The sequence below is a fragment of the Phascolarctos cinereus genome, unplaced genomic scaffold (genome assembly GCF_003287225.1).
Source record: "Phascolarctos cinereus isolate Bilbo 61053 unplaced genomic scaffold, phaCin_HiC Scaffold_4;HRSCAF=312, whole genome shotgun sequence".
In the NCBI taxonomy this organism is placed as follows: domain Eukaryota; kingdom Metazoa; phylum Chordata; class Mammalia; order Diprotodontia; family Phascolarctidae; genus Phascolarctos; species Phascolarctos cinereus.
Window position 1 is genome coordinate 561,530,651 of NW_027555847.1, and position 19,183 is coordinate 561,549,833.

Consider the following 19,183-nt stretch of genomic DNA (forward strand, 5'->3'; position numbering starts at 1 on the left):
CATGCACTCCACAGCTCCCTACCCTGATAAAGTGACCAAAAATGCAAAAAAAAAAAAAAAAGAAAGGAAGGAAGGAAGGAAGGAAGGAAGGAAGGAAGGAAGGGAAGGAAAGAAAGACAAGAAAAAGAAAAGATGAACCTAGTCTGGGCGCATTTATAATACGCAACTTCCCCACCTCGGCATAGGTCCTGTCATTCATTTCTAAGATTTCCCTTTCACTGTTTCATTTAAAGGGCTGAAGGGAGGAATCTTCAGGATCTGTAGTGATAGCCTGAACTGGCAGTTATGTTCTAAAGACTCAGAAGCTTCAGGGAAGAATTGGATATAACTGGCAGAGGAAGACAGGGAGAGGCAGACCATGGGCTGGCGTCTGAAACCAATCAGCTGTTGGCAGAGAATTCCAGGTGAGTAGAAAGCCATATACCTGGAGCTGCAGTATGCTTCAGACTCCACTGTCTGTCTCCATATGTCCTTTTCCATTGTCTATTGTGGGCTGTGGTGAAGTCTATTTCATGTTGTTAAATTCTTACAATATTTTGTCTCCCTATGGTAGACATGTGATTGAGAACTAACTGAGAATAAGCAATAATAAGACACACCTTTGTGAAGTGAGGTAATGTCTATATAATCTAATTTTTTTCAATACCCAATTTCAATCTGTTAAGTCATAATAGTAAATCAAAGAAACCACATTGGCATAGTAGATAGACAGGCAGACTTGGAATAGGGTGGACTTAGATGCAGATGGATGCTGCCACTGAAACATACTACCTGTGTCATCCTAGGTAAGTCATTTGACCTTTCATTGACTTTGTAAACACTCTAGGACCATGAATTTCAGATCAGCTGCCAATCTGCATTAGTACAAGTAATTTCCCCATAGGGAGTTGCCTACATCCGTGAAATCATAGGTCAAGACCAAGAAAATATGTTAAATTATAACACATCACCTAAATATCAGTAACATGAATTGTGTCAGTAAAAATTTAAAATAATTTTATAATTTTACAAATGATCTCATATATGTATATTATACATAATTTAATTTCACAATTCTCAAAGTAGTTGGTCTTTGCTTTGCATCTGCTCAGTAATAGGATCATAAATTTAGTGTTGGATTTGAACCTTAGAGGCCTTTGAGGTCAACCCACTCATTTTACAGATAAGGAAACTGAGGCACAGAGATTTAAATCACTTGTCCAAGATCAGAATGTTGTTTGCCCTTTATTCTCAAAGAGAACTAAGGACATCAGGAGGTTGATGTCTTGACTTGCAAGAGAATTGGATTTAAGTGACCAAAATCACAGTTAATATATGACTAAATCAAGATTTGAACCTAGGTCTTCCTGACTCCAAAACCAGTGCAGTAATCACATTATTTCTCTGAAGAGTCTCTCCATCCTGCTGCTTATCTCTGTAGAAAAGTAGAACTGGTATGCTGTGATTCATCCCATCCTGTTGAATGAAAATGCCTAGTGATATTCATTTGCCATATTTTCAGCAGCACAGTAAGCTTGAAAACCAAATTCTACCCTTGGATAAGCATGAGCAGCTTCCTCTAAAGCCAAAGGGAGTTACATGCATGTCATTTGGGCTGGACTTGGCCCCAAATATTTTATTTATTTTACAAAATTCACTTACTGGCATAGGCAGAAGGAAGATAAAACATCTCCTTTTCATGAGGGTCCCTGAGGGGCAACAGGCATACAATGTTGCTCCAGCAGAATTCATACCACACAAACGATACAACACAGAACACTCTGCTTAATAAAATAAACAACATACAGTCATACATCTGAGTTCTTTGGACATTGACAATGCTTTTTAAAGTTAGATTAAAATGTATTTTGGATTTTTGGAGAGAGAGAGACTTAACGTCTGAGTGGAGCAAAAAGCCTTGTGTGTCTTAAGTTCTGAGCCCTGCACGTGATGCCCAAAGCTAATTTCTGTTTTGAGTGTCTAGGTGAGTAGCAAACTCACAGAAGTATGGTATGCTGGTGACTATCCAGCTTCTGAATTCTGTCCCTTTTCTAGATCCTAATCATATCCTCATTCTACAGAGTTCTAATGCTATTTTGGACTCTAGCAATCCTCTAGACCCCAAGTCTATTCTGGAGTCTTATTCTTATTTTAGTTTCCATTCCTGGTCTGTGTGTCTAGTCCAAATTTGAGGTCTTGTTCCTATTCTAGGCCATTATTCTGATTTTGGATCTTTTCTTTTGGATTCATGCTGAGACAGTTTCCATGCACTTTTGGTACGATTTGCATCCTTCTCTGGCCATGAGGAAAATTTGTTGGCCGGTCACCTACAGCACTTCAGACAGTCAGAAGGAAAGAATCAGTTTGAAATGCATTGATGAAAAGAAAAAAAAACAACAACAAAATCTTGCCACCAAGTGATTGACTAACCGTGCTTTTATTGTATGAATTTGAGCCTTCAGGAAAGTATTGGTCAATATGGTACACTAGGGAGTTGAACTTAAAATTAGCAGCATGTGATTTTAAATGTTGCTTCAGATATTTTTAGCTGTGTGACTCTGAACAAGTTATAATTTAACACCTTGGTTTTCTCGTCTGTAAACTGGGAACACATAGACATATACATTTATAAGTACATATACATATACACAGGGCAGCTAAGTGACACAGTGGATAGACTGCTGGGGCTGGAGTCAGGAAGGCTCATCTTCCTAAGTTCAGTCTGGCCTCAGACACTTACTAGATATGTGACCCTGGGCAAGTCACTTGGCCCTGTTTGCCTCAGTTTCTCATCAGTAAAATGAGCTGGAGAAGGAAATGGCAAACCACTCCAGTATCATTGCCAAGAAAACCCCAAATGGGGTCACAGAAGAGTCAGGACATGACAGAACAACAACAACAGCAGCAATTTTTTTTAAACAATAATATGTGTTTTTTCCTCATAGGATTGGTGTGAGGATGAAGTGAAATCATGTGTATAAGGTACTTTGACAGCCTTCAAATGCTAAATGAATATTACTTTAAGGAAATGTGACAAATTTAAGTTATAAGATTATTATTTTGCATTTCCTTGCTCTGAATTCTACATTATATCTCTATAATGGCTTTTAAGCAAGTGTCAAAATTTTTAATGGAGAGGTTGTAGCTAGTTGGTTCTGGTTCTAAGTTAATAAAGGAAAGGAGGAAAAATAGGGAGGTTTAGGTTAGAAGAACTTCCTGAACATAGCAGTTGTGACAAGTTAGCCTAGTAAGTGATGCCTCTGTTTTAGAAATTAAAGAAAGATAAGAATATTTGCTTTTACCACACAAGATATAAATCTATCTATCTATCTATCTATCTATCTATCTATCTATCTATCTATCTATCGTCTGTCTATCCATACATATTTATATGTGTATATGAACCACTATTGTGGTTCAGTCCTGTCTGACTCTTCATGACCCCATTTTGGGTTTTCTTGGCAAAGATACTGGAGTGGTTTGCCATTTCCTTCATTTTACAGATGAGGAAACTGAGGCAAACAGGGTCAAGTGACTTGTCCAGGGTCACATAGCTAGTAAGTGTTTGAGGCCACATTTGAACTTAGAAAGATGAGTCTTCCTTACTCTAGCCCCAGTACTCTATCCACTGTGTCACCTAGCTGCCCTGTGTATATGTGTATGTATTTGTAAATGTGCATGTCTATGTGTCCAGGTATGCAGATGTATATCTACTATATATCACACACATATATAGTATCTCAATCTCTATCCTACCTATTGTAAATATAAATAGATGAATATACATATATAGGTAGTTTGATCTTAAAGTAGGACCTCTGGCTTTTTAACCTTCTGGTCTTAAGGGAACTACATACATATATTGTATATCTATGTGACTTATACTTTATGTATAGTGGATGGTAGATAAATATTTAGTGAACTAAAATTTAATAATTATCACTTTCTTTCTTAATCTTTCCTTTATTCACAGAAAGGAATAGTCCTACATTCCTAAAATTCTGTATGTATATGGATGTATATATGTATATACATATGAATGGAGACATATGAATGTATGTATATATATGAAAACTCATGTATATACTTCCTCTACACATATTTATATCTGCATATGCTTGCATATACATGTCTGTTTCTCTGTGTCTCTCTGTTTCTCTTTGTCTCTCTCTCTGTCTGTATCTCTCTCTCTCTTTGTTTCTCTGTCTCTGTTTCTCTCTCTGTCTCTCTGTCTGTCTGTCTCTCTCTCTGTAGATGACTCCTAGAGAATAACCTGAGACACCCAACCATTAAGGTTCAGAGATAGAATTTAAGCCCAGATCTGCCTGACTCAAAGCCCAGTACCCTATCTATAGAATCATGTTGTCTCTTTAATATACATTAACATAGAATAAAAATAATACTAACCATATTAATCATTATGCCTATGACTCTTCCTCCATTTGAAATGTCTGACTTTACATAGGACTGAGGTACATACACTTGGCCAGAGAGAAAGGAGCATGGAAAAGAAATGTTGGGCCCAATAATAGATATGCATCTATCTATACATTAATACATGTGAGTGTTAACATATGTGTATATATACATACATTTATTTGTCTAGACCTGTGATTTCATCATTGTCAGAAACTTCTACTGGTGAGGAAATTCCCTGTATCAAGCAGATATCACGTGCTGATCTGATTTGCAATTTATGACTTTAAAAAGGTGTCTGGGGCAATGGGAGGTTAAGTAACCTACCCAGAGTTGTAAAGCCAGTACTTGTCAGAGGATGGACTTGAATTCAGTCCTTCCAGACTCTAGAGCTGCCCCACCCCCCTCATACACAAAACTTCTAAGATTTATGTTAATAATACCTTATCTATACCACTTTACAGAGTGTTTACATTTATGATTGCAAATGATTCTCACAACAATTACCTTATAAAGTTTGTAGGACAGATGTTATTATTTCCATTTAACAGATGAGGAAATTTAGGCTCATAAAAGTTAGGTGATTTGCTCAAAACCATATAGCAAGTTTGAATAGATACTAGAACCCCATTCTTCTGGTCTCAAGTTCACTGATCATTCTACTATGTCATAATTAGAATAGCTTTTATTTACATGGGATCATCTGTTTAGAGCTAGAAGAGACCTTGGAGATCATGGAATCCAGCCCTCTCATTTTACAAATCAGGAAGCTGGGACTAAGAGAAGCAAATGACTTGGCCAGGGTCACACCACTAGTGTGACAACCACCCTCAGTCGTGAAATTCAAACCCAGGTGTTCCTAGCTCCAAATTCCCCACTCTGCTCTATACCATACCGCCCCAGACCAGAAGGTTAAAAAGCCAGAGGTCCTACTTTAAGATCAAACTATCTATCTATGTATATTCATCTATTTATATTTACAGTAGGTAGGATAGAGATTAAGATACTATATATGTGCATCTATCTATCTGTCTATCTATCTATCTATATATAGTAGATATACATCTGCATACATGGGCACATAGACATGTACATTTACAAATACATACACATATACACAGGGCAGCTAGGTGACACAGTGGATAGAGTACTGGGGCTAGAGTAAGGAAGACTCATCTTTCTAAGTTCAAATCTGGCCTCAGACTCTAAGGTTTGCTGAGCATATTCCTCACTACAGTCCTGTGAGGTAAGTAGGACAAGTATTATTTTCTCTATTTCACTGATAAGGAAACTAGGACTCTTCGAGGTAAACAGGCAGGTGCTGTTGCCAGCTCCTACCAGCTCCTACCAGCTCCTACCAACTCCAGAGAGCCAATTGTTACATTTTACACCTCAGAAATCAGCAAGTTCTAAAATCAGAGCTTGTTTTATTGTTTTGTTGATTGTCTAGGCTTAAGAAAGTGATGGAGAAAATGTTAATAATGGAAATTAAGCTTTAAAGTGTGTCAGGATTATTTTTTTTTCCTGGAGACCTAGTTGCTAAACATTTACCAGCCCGTCTGTGGTTATAGGCCTTGTCCATGGTTACACAGCTAGTAAGTGTATGAGGGAGGATTCTTACCCAAGTCTTCTGGTTCCATGTGAATTACTGTCTTCATTATTCCAGGCTCCTTCTCAAAATACTTTGCACACAGTATATCCTAAAACCAGACATTGGTCCTACTCTGACATTCTAATAACTGGTGTCTTGTTAGGGTGTACTTTGCTTCAGTCATTTATTTATTTACTGTTTGAAGTAAATGAAAGTATAACTTAAGAATAACAGGTTAAGTTTTCCATTTTTTCAGAATATAAATTTTGCAATTTGATTGTTGCAGATTTCTGAATATTCTGGTTTATGAAAACTTCCTCAAGTCAATCTGAGATCTCAGTAACATCGACACTTTTTTGAATAAGAGCTTTCAGAAATGACTATTTGAAACTTTTCAGGTCACATTGATCTTCCCATGGGAATTCTCCAAACTCAATAACCAGATGAAGTCAGTTGCTGAATTTAGTGAAATTTGTAGAGTTGATTCCCTGATGTGAAACTCTGTCCACAACAACAAAACGTGGTTGGGGAGTTCCTTGTTGTAAGTGATGTTTACTAACTGAGCATGAGGAAGTCCTCCTCTCCAAAAGGCTGATTCAGGCTCCGAGACAAATAAAGACCTCTTCAAGGGAGCTAAGCCCCAGAACAGCATTTTTTCCTAATTTAGAAAGGGAGGGATGAATTATCAGTTTTCATGCAACAAGGACCCATTCAACTCATTCAGAAGCAGAAACTTTCCACTGTTTACAAATGACATCACTTGTTATCAAACTTTCCTACCCAACATTAGCACTCCTCTCCAAAGAGAAGAGGGTAGAAGTCTTTTTTTTTTATATGTTTTTTTTTTTTAATTTGGCTAAGGTTTTTAACCTAATGCAGGGCTTGTTTGAGAAAACATAGGCAGGTTTTCCTACCATTTCAGTCTAATACAAACAGATTGAGCTAGCAATTCCAAGGCATTGCATACTAAAAGGTAGAAATTGCCCAGGATTCCTAGTGTGAATTGTCCTGGATTCCTACTTATCTTCTACCTAGTCAGGAATGTCTCCTCAGCTACCATGAGCTTCTTTGAATTTAGGAGACTGTCAGATGAAGGAATTCTTTACAAAAAAGCCTTCTTAAGAAGCTGACAGTTAGATTGGAAAATTAAGTGTATTGTAAAGAATGTAGACCCAGAGAGTCAGGATTCCTGAATACTAGCTCTACTTCAATCAGTCAACAAACATTTATTGAATTCCTCCAACATGATAGGCATTATGTTAAGTACTCTACTTCAATCAGTCAACAAACATTTATTGAATTCCTCCAACATGATAGGCATTATGTTAAGTACTGGAAATGTGAAAAGCCAAAATGAGGCAGTCTCTAGTGTTGCCATTTTCTCTGTGAACTTGGACAAGTCAACTGACATCTCTTTGTAATAGTTTCCTCAGATATAAAATGAAGAAGTTGGACTAGATAATCTCTAAAGTTCCTTCTAAATCTAATTTCTATCATCCTTCCATCCTTTCTTCCTTATGATCCATTCATTGCTAACATTTTATAATATTTCATGCATATATTTCACAGAATCAGCTATGATGGGGCATTTGGACACTGAGATAGAAAATGCAAAACAATGATTGAAATGGTATTTGGAAGGTGGAGAAGTAGGGAATTTTCTTTCTTAAAAAGGCTCTTTATTGATACCTTTTGCCAATTGGCCAGTTCTGGATGGAAACCCTCTCTCACCCCTTGATGAACCCTCTCATTAACAAAGAAAAACAATTAAGCAATAACAATAACAAAATACAGTAACTGCAATTGACAACGTATACAATATTCTGTCCTAGTAGTCCACCCAATAGCTCAGTTATGAGGAAGAAATATATTTCCTTACTTGTTCTCTATTTCCCTTATCTTTGTTTGTTGCTTTTAATTTATTCCGTTTTTGCCCCTTCTTCCCCTTAATGATCTTCTCTTCTTCATTGTCCTAATATTTGTGTATAATATCTTTTCTTTCTGCTTATGTCACTCTGAATTAGTTCATAAAGATTTTCCAGTACATCTCAGATTTCAACATGTTTATCATTCCTTACTAGATGATAATATCCCATTATATTCATACAGCAGAGGCTTGTTTCACATTTTTTGCTGTTAGACATTTTACCATGGAAGGAGATTTTTTAGACCCTTTTATGCCCAAGGTGTGCAAAAAAAATTGAAGCGTGTAGACTAATCTAACAATAAAATAATCAAAACTATTAAAGCCAATTCTTAACATTGTTTACCATTGGTCCTAATAACCATATCATTGAATTCTCTCCCAAATATCACAGACAAGTGCTCACTTATTTTCTCTTTGACTTCAAGGGAAGAAGCAGAGAGACAGAGTTACACAGTAGAGTGCTATATTTGAAGTAAGGAATTAAATTTAGTGTAGTTCAGTTCAATTTAACTCAACAACTTTTACTTAACACCTACTGTGTGCCAATAACTATACTGGACCTCAGAGATACCAAGAAAAAATGAAAATAGTACTTTCTCTAAAGGAATTTATATTCATAGGGATGTTGTTCAGTTGTGTCAGACTCTTCATGACCCCATTTGGGGTTTTCTTAACAAAGACATTGAGGCTGTTTGCCATATCCTTCTCCAGTTCATTTTATAGATGAAGAAACTGAGCCAAATAGGGCTAAGTGACCTGCCCAGGGTCACATAGATAGTAAATATCTGAGGCCAGATTTGACCCTATGAAGATGAATCTTCCTGACTCCAGGCCCAAAACCTCTATCCACTGATAGCTACATTGACTGTAGGTTAAAATATAAATACCTATATTCAACTTTGAAAACCCTAGGAATATAAACAGGCCTGCCTGCATGGATTCTATTCATTCTTAAGGGCATACCTTTCTGACCTGGCCTTATGGTGGTAGTCAGGAATAGTGTTTTATTGTGTAAATGAAGAATTGTATCTTTTTAAATTTTATTCTAAGTGAAGTTATTTTCATTGCATTTTTTATTTTTACTTTTGGTCTGTGAGTGTGTCCTTGCATTCCAATCATGAACCTGATTCATCGGACAAGCTTGAATTAAGTAAGCCTGGTCTAGAGTAGATACTTACTAGCTATGTGACTCCTGAAGCTTATAACAGTTTCATTTTCTTCACCTGTAAAAATGCAGATAGAAATGGCAACTTCACAAGGTTGTGAAGATCAAATGAGGAAATCTAAGTCAAGAACTTTGTAAGCCTTAAAGTACTATGTAAATGCTAATTATTATGTTTTTATCTTTCTTTCCCCCCCCTCTTTTCAGTATCAATATGCTCAATTTGATTGTATCAAGTATGAAATGTTTTAATTCCATGTAGTATGTTCTCTTCTTGATGCTTTCATCCTATTTGAGGTTAATTTTGACTTTTCCTCAAATTAATTAATGATCTGACTACACACAGATATTTGATAAGAAATGATTCCTATGTAAGTAACCAGTTGTTTCCTACCCATTTAGTGGAACTGATTTCAATTTTCTGTTATATTGTATGGTATGTCACGTCCAACCCTTTGTAACACCAAGCATTCAGAATATACCACTGTGAGGCTTCTGGAGTGTACTACATGCCTAAATGGCTTCTGTCATTTTTTTATTCCTAAACTACATCTTCTTCTTCTTCTTCTTCTTCTTCTTCTTCTTCTTCTTCTTCTTCTTCTTTCTTCCTTCCTTCCTTCCTTCCTTCCTTCCTTCGTGCACACATTTACATTGAAATTACCAAATGTCAAGGCACATGTTGACTTTGTTTAGATAACATTGTCCAGTTTTTTTTTTATTTTCTTTTCTTTTCTTCTTTTTGCAAGGCAATGGGGGGAATTGACTTGCCCGGGGTCACACAGCTAGCAAGTATTAAGTGTCTGAGGCCAGATACAAACTTAGCTTTTCCTGAATCCGGGGCTGAAGCTCTATCTGTTGTGCCTTCTAGCTGCCTCTTGTCCAGTTGTTCACAGGCTTTCTTCACCTGCTCATTGCACATAACAGATACTGGCACATAAGCTGTTGTGACCTTTATGCTGACCTTTTGGAGCATGTTCATCATGAGCACTGCAAAGTGAGATGATCCATGAATGATACTTCTCCTTGCTTTGAAGTACAAGCCAACTCATTTCTTTGCCTTTCCAAAAAATGTGAGCCACCTTCCATTTAGCTAAAAATTACTTATATTTTCTGGGTTTATCTATAATAATTATTTACAGTATTTTTATAAATTTATATAATTCTTCTGGCACCATGCCAACTTGGGAGGACTTATTGGACAAGCATCTCACATTTAGAATATTAGCAAGACAGGTTTATACAAAGTCTAAAAATTATGTCATGCTCTGCCCCTTTCTTGGTACTCTTCATTTTTGCCACAGAGACAGAAGAAAGTACATAGACTCATGAGTCATTTTTAATTTTTTCTTTAATCCAATGGGCTGCCATGGCCAAAGACTTCATTACCTAGGGACCAGACCACTACTTCTGACACTCTGTACACAGCTCAGCAGGTCCTGACAGCACCTGCAGTCCATTCTTAGGACCATCCTTGAAGACTTCCTAGTTTAGGAAAACTAGAGAGAGCTTGTGCACTTCTAGGCTGGCTTTTGAAATGCCAGAATTAACTCCAAGCCACAATGAGACCTTAGAGTATAGTATTTTATATCTATCCTTTTTGAAGATGAAATGATTGTATTGGTCCACTGCTCCATACTACACCTTTGTGAAGAACCAAGTAAGCTGATAGAGTCTCCATTTGTTTTGCTAAATCATGTCATCTTTCAGAAAAATAGGGGAAGTAACAATAGGGACAGTTAGCTGGAGTTGATTCTGACTAATAAGAAGAAACTGGTGGATGAAATGAAAATGCCAAGAACCCTAGGAGACAGTGGTATCCTAGGTCCTATCACTGGTAAGGAGGGGGATGCCAGTCAGTGTTTGATGTATGTGCCCTACAGAACAGGGATTTTCAAAGAGTTTAGAGATAAGGTAGGTAGATTCCCATGACCTATAACTATAAAAGGAAAGTCATCTCAGGAGGTATGAGGAAGGTCTCAAAAATGATCCCATGAGTCAAAAATAGTGTCTGAAGATGGTTCTTGTAAATATAGTATTTGCCAGAAGGGCACACACAAGGCCTTGAAATAGAGACACTGAAACTAATGACTATGGAAGAATTATGAAACCTCTGGGGAATCACCAGGCCATTCTTCTCCTGAAGGCTTTAGTCATTATTCATTTTGTTTAATGTGAGCAAACAATACCAGTGATTCATTCTTCAATTACTTGGTCACTTAAATTAACATCAGCCATCTGAAGGGCCTGTGCTGTGGTATGGATGATAAGGTTTGTCCTGTGGAATTGTGCTGGAAAATTGTTTTTTTTTTTTCTGTGGGAAGCCTTAAGGCATCAAGTGGCCCTGGATTTCTGGGGTGTGTGTGTATGTATGCGTGTGTGTGTGTGTGTGTGTGTGTGTGTGTGTGTGTGTGTGTGTGTGTGTTTGAGAGAAAGAGAGAGAGAGAGAGGAAAAGAGAGAGAGAAAGAGAGAGAGAAAGAGAGAGAGATTTGGAACAAGAATACTCAAATATCATTGCTAAATGATAAATTGGATGAGGTCCTAACTGAATCAGGCCTGGGCAATGGCTCTGAAAATCATGAAGCCTATGGGTCTGGACCTGTTGAGTCCTTGAAAATCAACAGTGCTAGGGTGCTTAGCCTGGGTGTAGCCCCAACTAGAAGCCTCTCTAGGACAGAAAACAGGAAAATATTATGTTCTGAGTTGCCCAGGAAATGAGCACACTGTAAAATGTCCAGGCATGCTCTTGTGGCTAGGAGGGGTCTTCAAAGTTCATACCTCGTTTACCTTTCTCCTGTGGGTGCCTTATTCAGGGCTCTTAGACATTTCTGGATGGCTCTTGGAAAGCTAATAAAGGCTTCTCTTGCTTTTTGCTTAATTGGGATAGGGTGTGATCAGTACTAGACCCAAATCCCAAAAGAATGGATTCTTGTATTGGTCCATCTGCTTACTGGCATTCATCACACCTCCCAACTTCAGTTTTGTTTTTGTTCTTTTGCAATTCATAAAGCAGCTCAGTGTAAGGCAAAGGGTGGTTGACCTGGAATTAGGAAGGATCTGGGACCAAGTGTTGGGTTTAAATATAGATCCTTAGTAGCTGTGTGCCCATAAGGAAGTTGCTTCTCTGATGCCTTATCTGGAAAATGGAAATAATCATGCCCATATATAATAGTATATAATATATAGTGATCATACCCAAATAATATTTCAAAGAGCTGTTGTAAGGATCATATGTACGTAAAGCCTTTGGTAATCCTTCAAGAGCTGTTGCTATCCATGAAGTAGCTATTGCTGCTATCCTATCCTTAAGAAGGTTGGTAGCATCATATAATATGCTATTTAAATAAATTATTTTTAATAGTTGAGGTTTCAGGCTTTAACCTTAAAATATTTATACAAGGAGAATTTTAATCAAAGTTTTTCAACAAACATGTAGGTCCTGGGATGAAAGAATTCCTGAAAACCTATTCAACATTGGAGTGGAAAGCAAGGAGGGAGAAAAAGGAAGAGAATGAGAGAGAGGAAAAGAGAAGGATAATAAAAGGGGAGGGAGGCAATTCAAAGGATAGGAGAGGGAGGATGGTAGTTGTTTCAAAAGAACTGTTTCATTTCCCAGAGCTCTTGGATAGCAGGGATGAAGTTTTTTGTCTTTGTTCACCTTTCTTTGCATTCTTAACTCAGCCCAGGGCCTGGCATGTAGTTGGTGCTTAATAAATGCTTGTTGATTTGACTTGAGTAAGTGTTTCTTGAACAGCTGTCATGTTAGGAGGCAGTGAAAAAGCACTGGTTGTAGAATAAGAGGACCTGGGTTCGAATCCCACTTTTGACATTACCTACCTGAATGATCTGGGCAAGTTACTCCCTGAGCATCAGTTTTCTGAATTGTAAAATGAGGAGGTTGCCTAGATGGTCTTTGAGGTCACTTCTAGGTCAAGACTTATGATCCAATCTTTATCATGGCACAGAGAAGGATCAAGATCCATGGACCCTGTCTACATTATGTCTGATTAGTCAGTGAATCAACTACCTCTGAATTAAATCATTAATTAACAATGAATTAGACAACCTTAGAGAGAAGACATTATTTAGGTTCCTAGACAGGAAGGCAACGTAGCAAATCAGGTCATCTCAGGGAGCCACCAACTTGGAGATGTAGACCAGAGTTTCCAGTGAAACAAACGCCAAAGGAGTTATTTGTAAGCATTCAGCTCTTTCTCTTACAAATGAGTTTTCCCTGCTGAAGCCCTAAGGATTTTAAGAGGGTCCCAATTATGTTGGGAGATACAATTGCTCACTGTATCTGCAGTACTCTGTGACTGTAGGAAGATGATCTAAGGTACTCTTGCAGTTGTCCTTTATGTGGGAGTTTTTATGGGTCTTTCAGGGTGGCAAATGTTTGAGGTATTTTAAAATTCTTCTGTTTGTTAGTTTCTAAGTAGAGAAACAAGTATTGCTTCTGTTTAGAGCTCAAGTGGCTCTAGATCTTCCTTTTGGTGGTTATGGTCTTCAGTCCATCCCTGAGCTCAACAAGAGGACTCTGCAGCCTCAGACAGAGTCAGACTTAGCACTGGAGGGGTAAAATACCAGGCTTGAATTCCTTTGAATCAACAAAGATGCCTGTCAGATTAAATCAGAGCTTTCTGGACCATTGCTCAGAGCAGCAGGTGATCCCCTGCAGCGAAGGGCCTGCCTCAGTCCCACAGGACAATGCCAGAGAAACCAGCTCACTAACTACGAAAGGTGTCAATGAGTTTCATTTTTGGAGAATTCCTGAAAACCTATTCAACATTGGAGTGGAAAGTAAGGAGGGAGAGAAAGGAAGAAAATGAGAGAGAGAGGGGAAAAGAGAAGGATAATAAAAGGGGAGGGAGGTGATTAAAAGGATAGGAGAGGGAGGATGGTAGTTGTTTCAAAAGAACTATTTCATTTCCCAGAAATTAAATAAATGTTCTGCTCAAATACTACCTCTGGCACTTACTACCTGTACAATGTTTGGTAAGTCACTTAACTACTTTTGGCCTCAGTTTCCTTATCTGTAAAAAGGAGAGTGTTGGATCAGATGGTTTCTGAAGTTCCTTCAAGCTCAAGCTCTATAATTTTATGAAAGATAATACAATATAATGTATACTAAAACCCCTTTCTACTCCAGTAAGAAGTGAGTGGAGGTTTTCCTAGTGGTCTGAAGCATACCACTGTGTTGCCCAAATGCTTATAAATGTTTTCTCCCCTGTCCTCTAAGCCCTGATTCTGTGGCCTGCAGATTGGAGGACACAGAGGAAAGTTCTCTTGTGGGTGAGACAACTGAGTTCTCCTTATGAGATGAAGCTAAAAGGAGGAAATTGTCCCTGAATCATTGGAGAAGTTAGTGCCAGACCCTGAGACCTTGGAAGAGAGTATGGTTATTATGAATACCACCAACACTCCCATGAGCAGAGAAAGGGCAATGGATTAGTAGCCTCACTTTAAAAAGACACAGAGGTATTAGAGAGGTGGTGTGGTATAGGAGAAAGAGTGCTGGACCTGGGTTCAAATCTCACCTCTGATGCTTACTGCCTGTATGATCCTGGGTAATGAACTTAGCATTCCTGGGCCTCAATTTCCTTATTTGTAAAAGGAGGATGGTGAGCTTGGTGACTTCTGAGGACCCTTTCAATTCTGTGTCTATGATCTCATGATTTCATCGAAATGTCCCTGCCCATTAGAATGTCAGCTTCTTTAGGGCAGGAATTATTTTTCCTTCTTTTTTGTTTTTCATTTGTTTTTCAATGATTAGCTCAGTGCTTAGTACATAGGAATTGCTTAATAGATGTTTGTTAGTTGGTGGTAGATTGATTAGAGGTCAATACCAAGGGGAACTTTGAAATTACTTTCTAGGATAAACATTCCCTTCCTGTACAACAATTTTCAATCATCTCTGACAAAGCCCTTCCTCACTCACAAGTACCTTTTTTATCCCAAAACACAAGTCCTTCAGTGCTGATATATCCCCATGGGACCACAGCATGAGTGCTTATCACCATAGAAGATGCCCTAGACAAATTGATCTAGGGTTTTCCTGATCATTCTGCTATCTTTGAGAAAGAATGGGAACAGAGGTAGCAATGTCAAACAAAGGACAGTCATCTTGGATCGGCTGGGATTCTCTCTGTCTGATTTGCCAAAGTCAAAATTCTTCACAACCAGTATCTACAATAAAGACTTGAATTTGTCATAAGTTCAGAGTATCAACTAGCAAGTCCTAGTCATTAGGCTCATTTTCCTGTCATATCTTTTATAAACCAGGGATGGGAGGCCTCAGTAAAGCCGATCTTTCTGACAGACTTCCCCATAGTACCAGTTCCGAGAGAATTGTTATCCAAGGAGCTGGAACAAACATGTAGAGTTCCATTAAAATCCCCTAATTCCAAAAACATAGGGAAATTAATATGCAACATATATCCTGTCTTGTTTCTGCAGGCATGCATGCCTTTCATTCTTATAGGAAGAGTTGACCAGAGTTAGGTTCCTGTTAGCCAGAGTGTTTCATTTCTCCTTCATCCACATGGATTCATGGAAGTTATCAGAAGAGTATTTAGTCTTTAGCTAAAGATTATGCAAACTTCTTGCTGTTGCAGATTTCAATTTGAAAATTCCACAAGCATTAGTTCTTTCATGAACTTTTGGCTGCAGCCAAAAACTGGAAGTACAAAATATAGTGATCTAAACATTTTGGTTTTAGGTTCAGTTCTAAAACTGGAAAGGTATCCACCCATCATTAATGAAAATAATGCCTCCTATGACTGGCTGCAAAGCATGTTGTTATGCATGATATAAATAAATAAGCTTTCAAATAAAATCTTCCTTTAATGGAATTTGTTGTGGAAAAATTCAAACGGACAAACTGATAAGTCAGGAGACAATTATACTCACTACAAAACGGCTCTTGACTGGAACTCAATAAATACTTGTTGAACTTAATTTAATTTATATCTGAGGGTTCTTTTAAATAACAACTTCCATTTGCACAGTTGAAATATAATTCCAAAATGTGATGTACCTTGAACTCTACGGGAACCCCAGTTTTGTTAGCACCATTTAGAAAACCCCAAATTGAATCAGTTAGATGCAACATAATCACTATGGATGTTCCATAACAGTGATCAGTAATATTTTAATGTCATCTATAATTTCCAACCACTGATGGCAGGGGTATAAATATGGTGACTTTAAGGATGGACTGATTAGGGATGAGGGGGAGAACATGTGAAATACATTCTCTTGAATTTTGGGGGAGCTGGGGGGGGTCTACAGGAATATTCTAACTCTTGAAAAGGGCAGGAACATAGGAAAGCAAGAGGTAAAAGAGATGGTGGAAAGTAGCCAGAGGTCCATTGAGAAGCAGACCGTGTGCCATCTTAGATACACATGCCATTGGTGGATGACCCTGCCCTAGATGCTCTAGTTTCTTTAGAACTACAAGCTGATAGTGAAATAAATGATAGTCTTGCACAAGTACATACATATACATGTGTGTCTACACACACACACACACACACACACATATACACTCATGAATGTTGGTTGGTTGGTTTTTGTCCTTTGTTTTTGAAGAGGACCAAAGTAACATCACTATGCTGGAGTCAAGTTTTAGTGTGTCTAACTATGGTTGATCAGACCAATAAGAGTTCAGAATGTTCTACCACAGGTCGGGCACAAATAGTCCGTATGAACCTTTGGGGTAGATTCCCTAAGTTTGTGTACCATGCGTGTCTCTTGAGCTATTTCAATTCTGCTTTGCTCATAGAGCACAGCACCTTCTCTGATGTGGCCATGCCATGCTGAGTGACCCTGTGCCAGTGTCTCCCATGTCACAACAATCACTTCCAAAGTTCTTAAGAGAGACCTTGAGAGTGTCCTTGTATCGCTTCTTCTGACCACCATGTGAACACTTGCCCTGTGTTTTGGCAAACATATATTTTGTATTCGAACAGCATGGCCAGCCCATTGGAGTTGCACTCTCTGAAGTAGAGTTTGAATGCTTGGCAGTTTAGTTCAAGAAAGGACCTCAGTGTCTGGTATCTAGGTGACTGGAGTAGTGTCAGATATGAGAAACAATAAGTAAGCCAGTTTAGGTGGATACACAGCATGCACGAAGGGGAATAATACACAGTAAGACTGGTGAGGTATGGAGAATCAGATTGTGAAGGGCTTTGAATACCAAACAGAAGAATCTTATATTTTATCCTAGAGGCAATAGGATCTGCTAGAGCAGGGGATGAAATGGCCATACCTTTGCTTTTGGAATATCACTTGTGGAGGTTCGGTTGGAGAGTGGAGACTTACAGGTAGGGAGATGAATCAGCAAATATTGTAAGAGTGCAGGTATAAGACACGGTGTCTTTGCCCAAAGGGCTTACAGTCTAGTTGGGAACATAAGGTATAATGATTACATACAGAATTAAATCATGTGTGTTACATAATGATACATCAAATAAATAAAGCACAGTAAGTATCAAAAGACAGTTGACAATTGTCCATGAGCAGTATAGATAATAAAAATGAGTAATGAGTAACATCTAATAGAATTTAGGGGTAATATCTGAATTTATTCCACCTGCATATTCCCCCAAATATGATATTTAAAGCTGAAATCCAGCAAGAACCTTAGAGGTACTTCTACTATTATAGGCAGAGTTGTGACTCTGCCCTTTCCTCCCTCATGTACTTGGGCCAGAAAACAATCAAATGACTTGCCACTTGAAATTTTTGACCTACTGCACAGGGTTTGAGTAAGTATTATTTCAAGAGTCAATTTCTACAGGCCTACTAGCATACACCTCTCACTTGCACATACTGTAAAAAAGGACAAGATAAACTGTATTATAAAAGAAGAAAGATGGCTTACCTCCACTTGAGTACTGAAGAATCAAGACTGACACCAAACCAGCCATCTGGTGAAATCTTGGAATTACTGACATGTTTGTCTGATGAGTCATTTTAAAGAATTTGCGAAGTGTTCTGGGCTCTTTTCATTCTTATGTTTTGTGGTTTTTCTCCTTAGAAAAACTTCCTGGATCTTTCTTCCTCTAGAGCTATTGTTAATATTCACAGATGATGTCTGGTGGGCAGTTCACAGGTCACTTTGTTCTCTTTCTCTGGCTAAAAACACGAGGCAAAAAAATTTACTCTTTTCTGTCACAGAGAGAGTGACAATTTCATCAGCTGCTTCATGTTTTAAATGCAAACCCCAACCTTAAATGTTTTTAGTTAGTGGACTCCCATGAATGTGTTCTATAGAGAATTTGGCATAAGAAGTGTGAAAGGTTATTATCTCCAGACAATAGTTTACTTTAAGAAATCATTATCCTATGAAAATGTATTCATTAATAATGACTTTTGGAAAAACGATTTTATCCTGGATTAAAAATGCTAGCTTCTTGAACTACTATTGTAGCCCTAAGTAACTCAGATACTGGGACTGGTGATTATGATGAAAGAAGGAAAATAAATTAACACGTGCAAATAGACTATTCGGCAATTTTTATTTCAATCATCCAATATGTACATTGGTTCTTAGCTATGATTTCAGTAGCACACATCATAAAACGTACAACAATATCCTACATAGATGCAAGACTTTATGGCTTGTTTGTTTGTTTGTTTTTGGCAAAGGACACTTAAATTAGGTATGTTAGAAAATTTTAAACAATAGCAACTCCCAAGTAATACATACATAAACAAGTAATCCGAAAAAGGCCAAGAATAAAATAAGTAACCATGTGAAAAAAGAAAATGAGAATCAAATGGAGACAATAGCTGAAAAGTTTTTAATTGACTCTGAGGAGAAAGGAAATGAATGACTCTACCACATTCAATATAGCTGCCAGAAAGCATTGAAATCTATCAAATAAAATGGTCAGCTGCTTATGATATATATTTTTTTTAAATTGAGAACCCTCAAAGTATTTAGATTTCTTAAAGAGCCATTCCTGAATCAGGAAACAGGAACCTGCCAAACCTAGAACATGAGATGGAAGATTAGTCATTAATTGAGATATTCAGATAATAAATCCTCTTTTACTTCTCCTCCCACACCATCCCCTAAGATTTCTACAATTATGGATAATTGGG

General features: G+C 37.8%; 1 long non-coding RNA gene across 1 annotated transcript in view; it reads right to left on the reverse strand.

The window, feature by feature from the left end:
- Positions 1–18,024, reverse strand: part of LOC110224054 (uncharacterized) — a 61,558-nt gene extending 43,534 nt beyond the window's left edge. Inside the window, exons 1-2 of the long non-coding RNA XR_013485739.1 lie at positions 17,958–18,024; positions 17,343–17,472 (exon numbers count right to left, since the gene is read on the reverse strand). This is a non-coding gene — a long non-coding RNA (uncharacterized LOC110224054). The remainder of the gene's footprint in view (positions 1–17,342; positions 17,473–17,957) is intronic.
- Positions 18,025–19,183: the final 1,159 nt, after the last annotated feature.